Source organism: Sarcophilus harrisii, chromosome X, assembly GCF_902635505.1.
Source record: "Sarcophilus harrisii chromosome X, mSarHar1.11, whole genome shotgun sequence".
In the NCBI taxonomy this organism is placed as follows: Eukaryota; Metazoa; Chordata; class Mammalia; order Dasyuromorphia; family Dasyuridae; genus Sarcophilus; species Sarcophilus harrisii.
The window spans coordinates 79,420,028-79,437,658 of NC_045432.1; positions in this window are offsets into that span (position 1 = coordinate 79,420,028).

Sequence of the window (17,631 nt, forward strand, 5' to 3'; positions counted from 1 at the left end):
GATCTATATATAAGAATTGTTATGAAAGACAACGTCAGGGACGTATATTAATGGTAATGGAGTCAAGCCACACTGTAAGCTTAATAGAAGATGTCTTTTTCTTATTCTAAGCATTAATAGCAGCTAGTTACATGGCATAGGAGACGGAGTTCCAGGCCTGGAGTCAGGAAGACTCATCTTCCTGAGTTAGAGCCAGTCTCAGGTGCTTACTAGATGTATGACTCTGAGCAAGTCACTGAACACAATAAGTTTCCAGTCACCCAGAATGAGATTCATAAGAGAATTCCCCTTGCCGCTTCTTCCACCATCAGCCAGTAAGACGATGGATGAATTCCCATCCTTTCCACCAAGTGAAGACCCCCATCACTAGTGTCCCCTGACTGCTTCAAGCTTTGTGGACTTGGAGCTCTTGGGGGTATTTCCTCCTGCCATGATTCACTCTCCCCGTGGGATCTCTTGTGGCTGCCGCTTTCATAAACAGCTGACAGGTCCATGGTGCTTGTAAGTTTTATAAAGCGCTTTTCACTCGATCCTCCCTAATACTCCTGGATGAGATGAGTACTAATAATATTCCCATTTTCTGGATGGAGCAACTGAGACTTCCCAGAGAAGAAATGGCTTGCCCAGGGCTCCCCAGCTGACAAGCGTCAGTCCACATTGGGACTGGAGATTCAAAGCCCAGCCGGGGCTGTGCTGACTGCCCCTGCCAGGGACCCTCACCCAAAGGCTCCTCATGGGATCCCCCCCCCCCAGTACTACATCTCCTCCACAGACAATCCCACTCTGCCGTCCTTTCTGCGGTCTCTCCTGTGCCTTTTGAGCGAGGTTCTGGTCCCAGAGCCCCTTCCATTGTCCCTCATGATCCCCCTGACTATCCCAGCAGTCCCTAGCGGGTCGGATTCTGTGTTACCCGGACTCGGCAAACGTGCACAAAGACAATGAATGTTAACTCTTCCGAGATCTCAAGCCACATAATGTATGTAAAGTGCTTTGCCCACCGTAAAGCACTATAGAAATGCCCGTGATTGTGCTTATTATGTCCTCCCACCTACCACTCTCTGTGGTGTCTGGCTTAGCAGTTGTATGTGGGCAGTTTTCTCTGCCCTCCCCCCCCCCCCCTCCGTTTTCAATTTAAATCCTGGCTATTGTGCAGAGGGCCAGCCCTTTGACTTTTTCATCTAGCAAGGAGACCAGCCTACATTTTGTACATGGAGTTGTTAATTAGCACTAGAAGAAGCACACGTGGCGCGAGATCTCGGCGGGGCATCGGAACAATCCCCCCCCCCCGCCCATTCCCCCGTACCTGCAGAAACTAAAATCCCTTGTTCCCTTTGGCTCCTGGTCCAAACTTTCCCGGCTGCCTTGGCTACACCGGTGGGCCACGGGAGCCCTGCCTCTGACTTCTGAGAGAGCAGCCCCGCCCCCTTCAACATAGTAGTCGTACAGAACCATTCTCCGGGAGAAGGCCCAGAAGCCCAGCTTCTGGCCATTTCTCAAATCTTCCTTTTCAAACCCTTACCTCCTTCCACCCAACCTACTGGGCCCATCCTCCATCTCTCCCAGTCTAGGGCCTTGCGTGGCGGTAGCGCCCCAGAGGGGCTCACGCAGGGCTTTCCGGTGGAAGGGAGGAGCCTTTGGCACGGCCCAGATGAGGGTGAGCCACGTAGCCACCTCAGGGAGTGGATGGCAGCCTTCCTCTTCTCTCTCTGCTTTCGGACCCATCGGGTCCCCATCGCCAACCCTGAGGAAGGTGCTCGGTCACCGATTCCCAGGCATGGGAATGAGGCTCTCGTTCCCATAGACAGAGCCCAGCTGCCCTGACAGGTCAGTGGGCACTTGAGAGTGCCACGACCTAGCTCCTGATGCCCAGACAATGGAGCCCAGGTCTTCCCGCCCCCTAACGGACTCCTTCCATTGCCGCCTCGTGGTCTGGCGGATGCTTGGAGAGAAAAGGGAGCCGCATCATCTTCCCCTTTCCGAGTCTTTACCTCCATCCCTGAGACGATTTTGGGGGGAAATTCCATGCAAAGTTCTTAGGCGACTTAGAATCTCGAGCCTATTGTGCCGTGCAGCTTGGCCTGCCCGCCACTTGGCAGGAGTGGGGCCCAAGTGCCAGAGAATGCAAACATCAGAGTGATTAAATGCGCCCGTGGAGCATAATTGAGGACCTGAATAAGAGAAAAGAAAATGAATTGATTTTCTGCGGGGCCAGAAAAACAATCATCGAGACCTAAATAATAGGCTTTGAAGGCCTCCGAAGGAGGAATGGCCAGCCTACGGTGACACTGTATGGAGGAACCAGCCTGGAAGAGGGGGCGGGGGTGGGGGGGGGGCGAAGGCTTTTGTTTCTCTTATCATTTTTGCAACTTTCAAGTCATTATTTAATAAATGCACTTCAAATGAAAAAACAAAAGTCCGTGGAGCGAAGAAGAGTCCCATTCGGAGGCAGGTTTCCGGCCCCCATCTCCGGAGGAGCAGGCCCGGCTCTTTGTTGAGTGCGTGAAGGATGGACTCGCCCCTCTCCCCTCTTCCCTGCTTCCACTCCATCCCAGCAGAGCTAGAAGAGGTTCGGGAAGGGGTCGACCTCGCCACTCTCGGGTTGTTTAGTGCGGCAGAGTCAGCCTCCAGGATAAGGCAATGGGAGAGCCCTCCACCACTGGGTGACCACTTGCCAGAGATACTGTGGAGAAGGTGCTTGGACTGGTTTCAGTGACTCTCTTCCAGCTCTTAAGTTCCGTCATCCGTAAAAGTTCCTTTGGGTCCCAGATGTCTATCCATGTACGTGACTGCAGAGAGCCCAGCTGATTCACAAACTGGAGATGCCCAGGTGGTTGAAGGACCATTAATCCTTCTAATAGCATGGGAGCAGCTAGGGGGCGCAGTGGATAAAGCAGGGCCCCTGAAGTCAGGAGGACCCGAGTTCAAATCTGGTCTCAGACACTTAACACTTCCTGGCTGTGTGACCCTGAGCAAGTCACTTAAACCCAATTGCCTCAGCAAAATAAATAAATAATATTAACAGCAGCCAACATTTCTAGAGTGCCTACTATGGGCCAGGCTCTGTGCTAATAGCTCTCCTATTATTGTCACATTTGATGCTCATAACCGCCCTGGGAGGTAGGTGCTATTATGATCCCTGTTTTATAGCTGAAAAAACAATAAGAAACAAAGCAGATAGTCAGTGACTGGACCAGGGTCACATAGTGTCTGAGGAATTTGAACTCAGGTTTTCTTGACTCCACTATCCAGAAAATCAGAAAGTATATGAGCAAAATTACAGACCACTTTTCACACAAATTAAGTCTGATCTAACCAATTGGAAAAATATTAAATGCTCTTGGATAGGGCGAGCAAATATAATAAAGATGACAATATTACCTAAACTAATCTATTTATTTAGCGCTATACCAATCAGACTCCCAAAAAACTATTTTAATGACCTAGAAAAAATAACAACAAAGTTCATATGGAAAAACAAAAGGTCAAGAATTTCAAGGGAATTAATGACTCCACTATCCCCTGGTGCGCTATCCACTGGGCCACCTAGCTGCTCCAGCTCCCTATTAGAGGAAAGGCTGATTAAGCTATTTCTGCTTGGTCCCAAAGGTGTAAAACTAGAAACGACACGAATGAGTTACGGGGAATCGATTTCAGTTTAAGCCAAAGGAATGAGCAGGAAGTTCCCCAAGTGTAATGGATTGCCCCCATGAGGATGATAAGCCTTCCTCCCTGAAGGTCCCAGGCAGAAGCGACATGACTACTCGGCAGGGATGTTGCCGGAGAGAGGAGCCTGGACTAGAGGCATTCTGGGTCTTCCCACCGAAATTCCGTGTGAACTATACAGAAGGTTCCTAACACGTGCTGTAATAGAAGGGCCACTGACCATCAGGTCTCCTAAAGCATTTCCCTGAAGCCCACTTTCCTCATTGATACAATGGAGACAAGATGGCAGTATCAAATGAGATCACATCTGTGAAGCTCATAAGCGAGGTGTCATGAAACTTCAAGGAAAAAAAGGATGAAGCCACGTACACGAAAGGGCTTTGTAATCAACCCTAAAATGGGCCTGGAATGTTGGCTGCAGTTATCGGAAGGCGGAAGGGCTGGGCAGGGCGCCCTTCGAGGTCTGCGTCAAAATCATCGATGGCAACGAGGTCGATTCCTCTCATGTAGGTGAGGACTTGGGACTGGAGCCGTGTGATCACAGGAGTGATCTTTCTATGTATGAAGCTCTAAATAGGTGGCCCTATTATATGTGTCCAGGATATGAAACAAGGATATGGAGAGAAGTGGAGCGGCGTATTCACCTGCAGTTGAATGCATTAGCAAATTTCCATCGAATTATCCAGGAATCAGTGAGCTGTATGTCTGGCAGGTCCAACATACCACTGGCCTTGGGCACGTTCTCAGTGGACTTGGGTGGTGCTACCATGCAAAAGAAGGCAGATTGGGTTGCAGCGGGAGGGTAGCCCACTCTTTGAGCTACCTCTTTGAGCCCCAGTTTCCTTCTCTGGAAATGAGCCTCTTAATCTTTCAGACAGCTGCTACCTGCTACTGCCTTTTCCTCCAGGAGAGACAGAGACTTCTCAGTCTCAGACAGAGACAGAGTGATAGAGATAGACGTAGCAGGAAGCTGGATGTAGCAGGAAAGCCCTGAACCTCACTTACGGCATGAATTTTGCCATCACGCACACATTCCCAACCCAGATCAATCGTAACTGTTAATGGAGATTGTTGTATGTTGGGTTTTGTTCGTTTCCCAAAAGGAGCCTGTGAAACCTGAGGAAGGCTGCATGCTTCCTCCTTGCCATGAACACCTTGTGTTTGTGCCATTCCTTCCCCCTTGCTGATCTGAATTGAGTTCAGTCAGCTGAAGTTCATTCAACTTCTTCCTTCTCCTCCTCTCTTCCTCCTCCATTCTTCTTCTTCTCCTCCTCTCTTCCTCCTCCTCTTCCTCTTCCATTTTTCTTCTTCTTTTCTTCTCCTCTTTCTCCTCTCTTCTTCCTCCTCTTCCTCCTCCATTCTTCTTCTTCTTCTTCTTCTCCTCCTCCTCCTCCTCCTCTTCCTCTTCCTCCTCCTCCATTCTTCTTTTTCTCCTCTTCTTCCTTCTCCTCTTTTCTTTCTCCTCCTCCTCCTCTTCTTCCTCTTCCTCCTCCTCCATTCTTCTTTTTCTCCTCTTCTTCCTTCTCCTCTTTTCTTTCTCCTCCTCCTCCTTCTTCTTCCTTTCTCTGCCTCAGTCTTTCTATATGTATTTGGTCTCCATCTCCTTTCTGTCTCTCTCCCTGCCCCCTCTTCTCTTCCTTCCTCTCTTTGTCTCTCTCAGTCTCTGTCTCTCTCTTACACACACACACACACACTCTGAGCAATTCCCTCCCCTCTCTCCTCTGGCCATGGATTTCCTCCCCGGTCAAATGACCTTAGCAAGGCCTTCCAGCCCTAGGACCTCAAACACCCAAACTACAAACAGTGAGGAGTCAATACAGAATGTCTTCAGTGCCTTGGGTGAGATTCCAACCAAGACTGAGGAAGCTGGCAAGAAAGCAGGCGGCCTTTTCGCCAGCTGGGCTTTGAAGGATGGCTTAGATTGTGACTTATCCACGTGGAGAGGAGAGCATTCTGGGCAGTGGGAAGTGTAGGAAGGAAGGCAAGCAACAGCCATCCCTGGGCAGGCTCATCGTTCGGTCCAGCTCGGCCACAACCCACAGTATATAAAGAGGAATCGAAGTTAGGCTGGAATGGTAAATTTAGGCTAGGTAAGAAAAGGCCTTGAGTGCCAGGCTGGGGATGAAGGACTCAGTAGCGTGGAAATTGGGGCACCAGGTCAGGTTCCAGAGAGTAAGGGATTAACCTGCTCCGAGCTGGACCGGCACATGAAATGGGGATGCTGCATTTGCACATCCTATTTTGGGGAGCTCCCTGTGGCCAATGCTCTTCGTAAACCTTCAAACACCTCTGGCTGTGACACAGCCTGGAGTCCTCAGAGCTGAGGTTTGATGGGTGTGGGGACTCCCTCCAAGCAGACCTCAGCCCCCAAGCCAGCAAACTCTCAGCTCCTGGTGGGATTACAGGAAGAGCAAAAGTCAGAGGTATTTGAAAATTTTGTGTTTCTGGGAGCCAAAGCTTCTTCGCCTTGGAGCTCATGTGCCCAGGAGACTTCCCTCCCTTAGCTCAGGGGCTCCGGCTTGGAGTCTCAACTTGGACTCTAGCCCAAGAATTCTAGCTCTCTCCCCACACCCCAGGGAAGCACGGGAGCGCTGCTATCATCACTACTTGTAGGGGCTGAGAGTTTGGGGAGACAGCAACAACTCGATTGTGTGATGATCAGTTCTGATGGAGGTAGTTTAACAGGCAGGTGATTCGGGCTGATCCCAACAGACTACGGACGGAGAGAGCCATCTGCATCCAGGACACCGAGTGTCCATCACAATGTAGCATTCTCACTCTTTTGTTGTTTGCAGTTTGTTTTCTTGCTCTTTTTCCCCACCTTGGTGATCTGATTTTTCTTGTATAGTGTGATAACTGTGGAAATATAGAAGGAAGACTGGCACATGTTTAACCTACATTGGATTATTTGCCGTCTAGGGGACGGAAGGTGGGAGAAAGAAGGGAGAAATTTTGGGAACCCAAGGTTTTGCAAGGGTGAGTGTTGAAAAGTATCTTTGCATGTATTAGAAAAATAAAAAGCTCTTATTTCAAAAATAAAATAAAAACCAAAAAATATTTATTAAAATAAATAAATAAAGTTGAGAGAGAGACAGAGAGAGAGAGATTGGTGAGAGAGGGGCCTTTGGGAACAGAGCTGACTTTGGTTTTAGGGCTTGGTATATTCCCAATTTCCTCCTTAGCCAACCAAGGACAGGAAGAGAACTTCAGGAAGGGACCAGGAACCAATCTTTAATCTCCCAGATGCCTGCTCTGGAGGGGTTTACATCCTTCTCTCCCCAAAGGAGACTGGCTCGATGTCACCCTTTGCCTCGCCGCTGCGGAAACCCCCATCTCTGGCTTTGCACCCCCAGACTCAAAGAAGACGCTTTCGAGTGACCACCTCAGTCTGAAGGCCGTTCTCTCTCCTTCCCAGGGAAGGTTATATTTCATAGAACAGTGAGCCCCGATTCTGATGGCCCAGGAAGATTTCCGGTAATCCCAACGCTGTGTTCCTGGGAAGGCGGGGAGGAAATTCTGGCTACGAGGGGGACTTGTGGAAGAAGTGACTCCTAGAAAGCTTCCCCCCAACACTCCAAATGGCAGCTGGCTTCCTGGGTTAGGCACTTACTCCCCAAATACCCTAATTTCTGTACTTATATTAAGGCCTTCCTCTCCAGCCTGGCATTCAAGGCCTTTCCTAACCTAGCCCAAACTTACTGTTCTAACCTTGCTCCAACTCCCCTTTCCATAGCCTGGGCTTTAGCCAAGTTGGACCGATGGCCAGTCACCCCCAAAGGCAGAAATAGAGGGCTGGTGTGGGAGGAGAGAAGACGATGCCATTGAGACAAAATTGTTCTATTTTTTTTCAAAGGGTAAAAGTACTTTTTGTGGTTAAAAATCTTTTAGATGGAGTCGAGAGTGAATAGCACTGATTTTTTTTTAAAGCAAAGTCCATTTAGGGGCGGGAGAGGCAACGTGTGGCCCTTGTCACTGATGAGTTCAGTCAGTCGGTTAGTGAGCGGCTGGGCCACTGAGGCAGGCCTGGGGAATTGAGGAATGCTGGTGGGGGCGGCCGCTCCAGTCCAGAAAGGAAAAGAAATCATGTGTGTTTTTCAAATCTGTTACGTCCTTTTCTTTTTTTCAATCAAATGTTTGAAAACGATCCTCTCTGTCCAGTTTTCTTCATTAGGGGCTGGCTCGAGCAGCAGCTGCTCCTAATACTTCCTCCCTAACTGACTTTCCAGCAGCCTCTGTAGGATCCTGCCACCCAGGTCTCCAAGTAGCTCCTCGAGAAATGGTGCTGCCCCAAGGCCAGGGACGCTCAGGGGCCATACCCGCCCTGCCTCAACTCGGAGCCGGCCCTCCCGGAGTGCTGTGGACCTGGGACTCTGCCCGGGATGCCTTCTGAAAGCCGGGTAAGATTGCCATCGTTGGAACGGAGTCCTTCCCCCACAGCTGGGAGGCTGAGCCCTGCCCCTCTATTCCCTCCCCACCAGCGGCAAGCCCTCAGTCATTTGAAGCCCCTAAAAAGGAAGGAGAGTAGAGGAAAAGGCAATCCCAAGCTAAGGAGACAGCGACGGCCAGAAGCCCCCGGCACACGTGTGCAGATCCCATGCTCCTCTTGGGAGTCGGGATGAAAAGGATGATCCGAGGAACTCAGAGGCTGGTCCTGCCGCCCTTCTGTTGTCTCAGTATTATGATTCCCAGGGATATGGCAAAGGGTAATTACCCTTAGGGACAACCCAGATGTGGCCACCGGATCTGGCACCGGGCTTTTGGACGGAGTAGGTACGGGGCGGGGGGGGGGGAGAGTAAGAAAGGGGAGAGGTTAGAGGGGAACTGGTGAGGAGTTCGGGCAGAGATTCCAACCACCCCGGGATTTCGTGTGTGCACGTTGGCTTCAGCCAGGCAGATTGTGCGTCTCACCTACACATGTGCACTTGGACACACACACACGGTCACGCGCGCACACACATGTTTGCACATACATGTATGTGTTCATGCACATGCATGCACTTAGCATGACTGCTGATCACGGGCCACTCTTGTCCATGGCTTCTCATTCTCATATAAATCCCCCCCCAAGTCCCGCCGGGGTGGGGGGGGTGACCCCTCCCTTCCTCCCCATATTGCAGATCTCAGTGACCCGCATGGGTTTATCCAGCAGTTTTCCACTCCCATCATCCTGTGCAAAGAATCACTAAAGCCATGGAATATTCCCTGCAGGTCAGCTGGTTGAAGACAGCCGAGCTGGAGACCCTGACACGCCTGGGACACGGCCTTGACCTCAAGATCTGGCTTTTCCCTTCTCCGGGACAGATCACGCCCCACTGACTCAGTCTAAGGCAGATGTGTTTTTTGCTCCTGTTCCCCCCACTCCTCTTGTACCCTTGAATGAGGAAGACTGTTACCTTGTGGCAAAGTAAGTGCCTGAACAGAGTCTGGGAGGCTCCAATCAAAGGCAAACTCTAACCTTGAATGTAAATAGTTTTGATTTCTTTGTTTTTAATTGTTTCCAAAAATGGGAAATAGAAAGTTCTCTTGCAACTGTTGGAAGATAAAAAAATCCTTAGCTATTTCACAAGTAGCAGTTCCAGGAGACAAATATCTCGCCCTGTTGACTCTTATCTGGGGCTTCTGATGGCAAAATAACGAGCAAAGTCATCTTCCGGGCCCGAGGACTTTTATTAGGGACTCAAAATATGTGGGAAGAAACAGGTTTGCCTATGGAGGAAGAGAGACAAAGAGACAGACAGAGACAAATGCAAAGGGAGAGCCAGAGAAACAGGGAGCTGTACTTGGCAATGACATATGAACAGGGGTCCTCCATTGCTCTGGCGCAGCCATACTTTAGTGATGGCCAAAAGGAGCCCCCTGTCTCGTGCTTGTCCCCTCGGAACTGGATCTAGATTCACAGAAGGTCAGAGGTCCCTTGGAAAGCATCTAGTCCAACCTCCTGGTTCGAGGGACAGGGAAGCTTGAGCCTGACCCCAGATCTCTCTCTTCCTGGCCCACGAGACGGGGAAACGGTGTCATTCCCCAAGGACATAGTCACAGAATCCCCTACTGCAAACACTAGGAGGGAAGGACCTCAACCAGATTCTAGTCCAAGTCCCTTCTGCTCCAGCTGTGGAAGGAGGCCCAAAGGAGAAGGGACCGGCCCGAGGCAGCTGGGATGGTAGATGCTCCTCCCCTCATATCCGATCATTTGTCAAATCGTGACCCTCCCGGCTTTGCCTTAGCTTTTCTTTCCCCTCCACTCCTGGCATAAACCCTCCGTTTCGCTTCTTGGACTTATTACACGAGCTTTTCTTTCCTCCCTTCTCCCTCCTTCAATTCCCAGAGGAAGAAGGATTGGTCCAGCAGGAGGCCAGGGTGCGAATCTTGCTTTCTGTGTTGCTCCTCCCCTCCTCGCTCGGGTCACCTGTCTGGAAAATGGGCCTACTCCCTACTCTGTAGAGGTATGGGGAGTCCCAACACTGGGCAAACCTCCCAGCACTGCAGAGATGGGAATTGGTGTTGATCCCTTTTGTCCGCAGCTCGGACTCTTTGGCGTACACAACTCTGGTCGAGTCTGTGGAACGCTGGCCCAGATCCTCTACCTGGCACCCAAGACCTTCTGTAATTTGGCCCCTCCACAGCGTGGCTGCCCAAGTAATCTTCCCAAAGCACATCAGGCCCCAGTCCCCGCCTTATCACCAACCTTTCACAAATTAGACACAAGATTGGCTCCATGGCATTGAAAAGTCTTGACACCCCCCCCCCACCCCGCTGGAACCTCAGTGAGCCTTTTGTACAGCCTGTCCTTCTTGTATCCACTCACGGCCTGGAGATTTAGGTGGTTGTTGTTGTTGGGAGCGGCCCAGCCCAGTTACGTGCCCAATCCTTGCACATGGAATGTTCTCTCTTACCTGTCCGCTGCTACACGGGCTGTACCTCCCACCCAGAATGCCCCCCCCCCACCTCTTGGGGCCGTCTTTTGGCCTTAGTCCCGGGCTTCTGTGGCTGTGCTGCTAAACAGCGTGCTGCCACTTCTGGTTTAAGGGTCCCGGAGGCCCGGGACCATGACCCGCCTAGGTCCGTGGGTGAGAAGCCAGGCCTGTGGGAGTCCCGGCATCCTTCTCTACTTAGGGTCCTTGTTGGGGAAAAACCGGCCCAAAGGTTTAAATTTGGCTCCCCCCCAAATTCGGGTTTCCCCAAAAGGTACCCCAGTTTCCCTTCCCCTTTCCCCCATCCCCATCCCCCCTTTTTTTACCCCCCGGGCTTTTTCCCCTTTCCCCCCCCCCCCGGGAAAATTTTAAAGGGGGGCCCCCCTTTTGGTTTTTTTGGGCCCCCTTATTTCCCTCCCTTCAAGGGGCCCCCCGGGCCCCACCCTTGGGCCCCCCTTTTTTTGGTTTTTGCCTTCCCGGCTCTTTGGGCTCCCAAAAGGTCGGGCCCAGGGCCAGGGCCCGGGGAAGGCCCCCCCTGGGGGGCCCCCCCTTTTAATTTTCTCAAGGCTCCCCAGGCTTTTCCCAACCCAAAAGGCCACCTTTTTCCCTTCCATGATTTTTAAACCCCCGGGTAAACTTGGGGGCCCTTCCTGCCTCCCAATTCCCCCCCCCAAAAGATAAATTTTAGCCCCAAAGGGGTCAAACTAAAAACCGGGCTTTGGGCCAAACCAGGGAGGCCCCAAATCTTTGGCCCACTACAGGGGGGGAAGGGGGGGGTGGGGAAGGAAAGGCATTTAGGGTTTTTGGGTTGGGGCCAACCCTCAGGGGTTTTTCCCCCAGGTCAAACAAATTTTTCAAACTTTTTTGGGGAAAAGTTTCTTCAAGGGCTTTGTCTCCAAGGAAGGAGGGAGGAGGGAAGGGAATTCCCCCCCCCCCCCTTTAAAAAGGGAATATTGGGACCCCTAAACCCAAGGTCCATTTCAAGGGGGACAACTAAATTTTCTTCCCAGGGGGGTTGGGGGAAATCCCACCCCAACCAGGGAGGGACCCCCGGGAAACGGGAGGGAGGGGAGAAACCCCCAAAAAGCTCACCCTGGGCCCCGGAGGGGAGGCCCGGGGGGGGCCGCCCCCCCCCCTGGAACCCCCCCGCCCTTAAAAACCCCGGTTCCTCGGGCCCTTCCTTTCCCCCCCATCCCCCGAGTTTCCCCCTTTGAATTTTACTTTACCTAAACTTCCCCCCCCCCCCCCCCCCGGGGGCTTCCCTTAAACCCCCCCCAAAGGGGGTTCCCCTTACCCTTGCCTTTTTTCCCCCCCCCCTTCCCCTCCCTCCCCCGGGAAAGGGGAAAAAAAATTTGGGGGAGCCCCCCCCCAAACCCAAATTTTTCCCCCCCACAAAAACCCTCCCAAACTGAAACCCCCCAACCACTCTGAACTCCCGCGGGGGAAAGGGGGGGAAAAACCCCCTACACCCACCATCCCCCCCAAACTCACCAAAATTTTCCCCCGGGGAAGCCCCATCCCTCCAAAATTCTATCCAAAAAACCCCCCCTTTCCCAGAACTTTTCCCCAGAACCCAACCAAAAAACCCCCATCCACAAATGGTTCCGGGGGAAAACACCTAAACCCCCACCCCCCCCACCACCAACACCAAACCGGGGGCTTATAAACCCCCACCCCCCCAACCCCCCTTGGGCCCAAACCCCCAAAACCCCCAAACCGCGAAGGCATCCGGGGGGGGCCTTTCCCAAAGCAAAACCCCCAATTACCACTCGTTTCCTAACTTAACCCCGAAATTTTAAAAAAAAAAGGGCCCCAGGGCCCCCCGGGGAAACCCCAAAAAAAAAGGGGCCCCAAAAAGGGTCCAACCCAAATAACCCCAAAAAAAAAATTTTAAAAAAAAAAAAAGGAAAAAACCCCCAAAAAAAAAAAACCCCAAAAAATTAAACCCGGGGAAAAAAATTAACCCCAAAAAATTTGAAAAACCCCCCATTTTAAAAAAAAATCCAAAGGGGGGGGGGGACTGGAAAAATTAAACAAAAAAGGAACCCCCCCCGGGGAAAACCCCCCCGGCCCCCTTCCCAGGGGGAAACCCCACCCCCCAACTCCAAAGGGGCCCCCACATCCCCCACCTAGTAAAAAAATTTTGGAAAAAACCCCAAACCCCTCCCCCACCCCACCTCTTCAATCAAAATTTTTCCCCTTTTAAAAAAAAAACCCCCCCTTTTCCCCGGGGTTTGCCCCCCTAAAAAACCAAAATTGCAATTTTCAAACCCCCAAAAAAACGGGAAAAAAATGGGGCCCGGGGCCCCGGGGCCCCTTTTTTTCCTTTCCCCCGGGCCAGGGCCTTACCCTCCCCCTCCCCCTCCCCCGGGTTCCCCCCCCTTCCGGCCCCCCCACGCCGGGGGGGGGGCCCGCCCCTCTCCCCCTAAAAGAAACCCCCCCGGGGGCCCCAAACCCAAACCCTTCTGATCAAGGAAAAAATCCCCCCCTCCCCTTCCCCCCCCCTCCCCTCCCCCCCTTTTCCCCCCCCCACTTCTCCCCTTATCCCCCCCCCCCTCCCCTATTTTTAAAAAAAGCCCCCGGGGAAACCCCTAAAAATTTAAAAAAACCCTTTTCCCCTTTCCAAAATAAAAAAAACCCCTAAAAAAAAAACCCCAAAACCCCCGGGGGCCCCCACCCCAAAAATTTCCCCCCCCAAAAAACCCCTCAAAAAACCCCAAACCCCCCCTTTTTAAAAAAAAGAAAAAAAACCCAAACCAAAAGAAATTTCTCCCAAGCCCTCCCCCTTTTCCCCTAAGAACCCCCCCAAAAATTAACCCCCAAAAAAAAAAAAAAAAAAGAAACCCAAAAAACCTTTAAACCTGAACCCCAAAAAACCAAAACCCCAAAACCCAAAAAAAACCCCCCCAAAACCCTAAACATAAACCCAAAAAACCCCTTCGAAAACCCCAAAAAAAAAAAAAGCCCCCCCCAAAAAATTTCAACCCCAAAACCCCCAACCCCCCTTTCCCCAAGACCCCCAAAAAAAAACCCCCAAAAGGGCCCAAACCCAAGTCCCACACCTCCCCCCTCCCCAAACCCAAAAAAGAAATCCCCCAAAAAAAGGGGAAAAACCCTCCCAAAAAACCCAAACCCCCTCCAAACCCCCCAAAAAAATCCAACACCCTTCTTTCCCCCAACCCTCCAAAAAATCCCCCACCCTTTTCCCAAAAGGCCCCTTTCCCAGGAAAAACTACTTTCCCCAAACCCCAAACAAAAACCAACCCCATATCCCCAAAACCCTCCCCAAATTCCCCCACCCCCCAAAAACCCCGGAAATTTGGCCCCACAAACCCCCCCCAAAAAACCCCCCACTTTTAGCAAAGGGGAAACCCCCAAAAACCCTACCCCCCCCAAACCAAACCCCAGGAAAAACCAAAAAAGGGCCCCCCCCGGGCCCCCCCCCTCAAAAATCCCCCCCGGGTTTTAAAGAAAACCAAAGAAAAAACCCAAAACCCCCCCCCTAAAACCCCCCCCTTTCCAAAAACCCAAATTTTAGAAAAACCCCACCCCTAAAAAAACACTTTAAAACCCTTTCTTTTCCCCCCTTTTCCCCCCAAACCCTTTCACCCTCGTTTCCCCCCACCCTTCCCCCCCCTCGCCCCCTTTTAAAGTTTTCCCTTTCCCCTCAAACCCCCCCCCCCCCGGCCAAGACCCAAAACCCCAAAAACAAAAAAACCCACCCTGAAACCCTTTCCCCAAATTTAAAAACCCCCCATCCCCCCATCCACAAACAAAAAAACCCCCTCCCCCAAAAATCTCCCTTCCCCCCCCCCCAAAACCCCCAAAAGAAAAAGGGGCCCCCCCCTCCCCCCAAAAGAAAACCCCCATCCCCCCCAAAAAAAAAAAAACCCTTCCAAAAACCCTGAAAATTAAAAAACCCCCCCCAAAACCCAAAACCCAAAAACCCCAAAAAAACATAAACCTAAACCCTTTAAAAAAAACCCTTCCCCTCCCCTTTTTAACCCCAAAAAAACCCCCACCCAAACCAAAACCCCAATTTAAAAACATTAAAAACCAAATCCAAATTTCCCAAACAAAAAAACCTTCCCCAAATTTAAAAAAAAACCCCCCCAAAAAACCCCCCCAAAACCCCCAATCCCCCAAAAACCCCATTTTAAAAACAAAAAAAAACCCAAAAAAACCCCTTCCCATCCCCAAAACCCAACCAAAAACCCAAAACCCAAACAAACCCCCCCCCAAACCCCCCAACCTCCCCCCCCCAAAAAACCCCCCAAACCCCAAAACCCCCACCAAAAAACCCCACCCCCCCAAAAAAAAACCCCCCCCAAACCCAAACCCAAAAAAAAAACCCACCCCAAAACAAAAAAAAAAAAAAAAAAACAAAAAAAAGCCCCCCAAAAAAAAAAAAAAAAGAAAAAAAAAAAAAAAAAAAAGAAAAAAAAAAAAAAAAAAAAGAAAAAAAAAAAAAAAAGAAAAAAAAAAAAAAGAAAAAAAAAAAAAGAAAAGAAAAGAAAAAGAAAAAAAAAAAAAAAAAACCAAAAAAAAAAAAAAGAAAAAAAAAAAAGAAAAAAGAAAAAAACCAAAAAGGGGGAAAAAAAAGCCCCCAAGAAAAAAAACAAACCCCAAACCCACCCCAAAACCCCAAAAACCCCCCCCAAAAAACCCCGGGAAAAAACCCCCAAGAAAACCCCCCAAAAAAACAAACCCAAAAGGGGGCCCCCCCCCCGGGCCGCCCCGAAAACCCCCTAGCCCCCCCCCCCCCCCCCCCCCCCAACCTACCTCCCCTTTCCGGCCCCAGCAAAACCCCCAAAACCCCCCCCCACCCATAAGGGAACCCCTCCGGGAAGGGGGAGAACGGGGCCCGGGGAAAGGGGGAAAACAAGGAAAGGGCAAACCCCCCCCCCGGGGCCCCGGCAAGGGCCCCCCCCGGAACCCCCCCCCCCCCCCCCCTCCCCCTCCCGCCCCCGGGACCGGGCGGGCCCGGGAGGGAAAAGCCACAATGAGGGCCCGGGCCCCCCACTCCCCCCTCCCCAGCCCCCAGCCCCCCACCCACCCCCCGCCCCCCACCCCCCCCCTCCCCAGCGCCAAACAAAAACCCACTGTTCAAACTCAAAACAAAAGGCAAGACAAAAAACAAAACCAAAGAAAACCAAAACAACAAACATCCCCTCAACCCAAAACTCAAAACCAGAAAATGCCACCCTCCCCCAAAACCCCCACAAGCAACCCAAAACCCTCCCAACAGAAACGAAAACTCCCCCTCCCTAAAACCTCTTCCCAACCTCCCCCACTTCCCCGAAACACAACCCCGGGCAAAAGGGAAACCTCCTCACTCACCAAACTGCTGGAAAACCCGACTCCCCTTCCCCTTTCTCCCCCCGCAAGTAGAAACCCCGCAAAACCCCATCAAACGAAACTTATAAAACTACCTCGCCCAAAGGGTAAAAGTAAATCCCCTAAAACTTCCTTCTCAAAACCCCCCCAAAAGTCGCCCAAATTCACTCCACCTCCAGGCCCAAAAAGCACTCCCCGAAAAAAACCACCTCAAACACCCCCAGCAAACTTCCAAGGAAAACTTCCACCCACCCAAATTCCCCTCCCCAAATCTCAATTTCCTCTTCCAAAACAACCGCGCAGCAAAAATTCCAAATTCCTCCCCCAACACACCTACTCCAGGAACGACCCGAAAACCCCAGCAAACTATTCCCTCCAGAAACTAAAAGGGGGAAAGAAAACGAACCCCCAAACCCCCACCCAAACACCCTTCCGAAAAAGGGCCCACCAATCCACCTTAAAAACCTCCCCCTCTCATCTCCAAAGCTGTCCCCGCACCCCTCCAAACTCCCCCTCTCCCAGGTCCTCTCAAACCCCTTTATTTATTTTTTACTCCTCTCCCCCCCCCAAACTCAACCAAATTCATTTCAACTTCGCTCGCATCGGCATTTCAATTTCAGAACACACTGCCCCAAAATCAAAACCGGGCTTTCCCATTCTTCCACCAGTTTGCCCAGGGTGGGCTCAACGCCCCACGCCCCCCCCCCTCATCCCCCTTTCCATCTCTCTCCACCCAAAGCGCACGGGCACCCGGCGACCGGGCCAAACCTGCCCCCCCCCCAGCAGCCAAGAACCACCACCCATTCAGCCCCTTCTCTCTCATCATTTCTTGTCACTAAATCATCTCTTTTAAAATGGTCCAGCTTCCCTTTCTCTAACCCAAACCCACCTCCCCCCCCCCCCCCTCCCCCCAGGAACTCCAAACTCGTCCCTTCTCGTCCCCCCTCCCCCATCCCCCTCGCCTTTAAGGGGCAGAAAAAGCGGGAAAGTGGAGGGAAAGGGTGGGTGGTCTGTTTCCTCATTGGCCTGAGCAAAGAAAACCAAAACCTAACGCCCCCCCCCCCCCTTCGCGGGCTCCCTCTGGCCAACAACTCCCCCAACTCCCAAACAAACACTCTAACCGGGGTTTCCCCGGGCAAAGGGGAAAAAGGGGGAAAAGGAAAGGAAAGGGGGAACCGGGTAACCTAAAAAACTTCCCAACCCCTGCCTCCAGAAAAATTTCCTCTTCTAGGCTCCCACACCGCTAATCGCTCGCTAACCTTATTTCTAAACCACCTTTTTAAAACCCTCCAGGGAAAACCTTCACTCCATCTCTTCCCGGGGGAGGGGGCGGCGGGGGGGGCGTCCCCCGGTCGGTAATCCCTGCAGGGGCCCTTCCTCTGACCTAGAAGGCAGAGTCTGCGCGCGTTGCCTCGAGAGCCGACCGAGCGGCCCGGGGCTCTCCGGCCCTTTTGGGACCAGAGCCCGGCCGGAGTCCAGGGCTTCCGGACTCGAATCCAGAGCTTCCTGGCTCGGAGCCGCGGCCCTGTGAGGGTTTCATCTTCCCGCGGGGACCCCGAGCCTCGCGGACACCGCGGCTTCCACAGCTTAAACGGGGCTTGGGAGCCAAGTCTGCCCCCTCGCCCCCTTTGCCTTCCCTCCCATCCCTCCTCGCCCCCCTTACCCATCCCTCCCTCCCTCCCTCCCTGCTCCCTTGCCTTCCCATCCCCCTTTGCCTCCC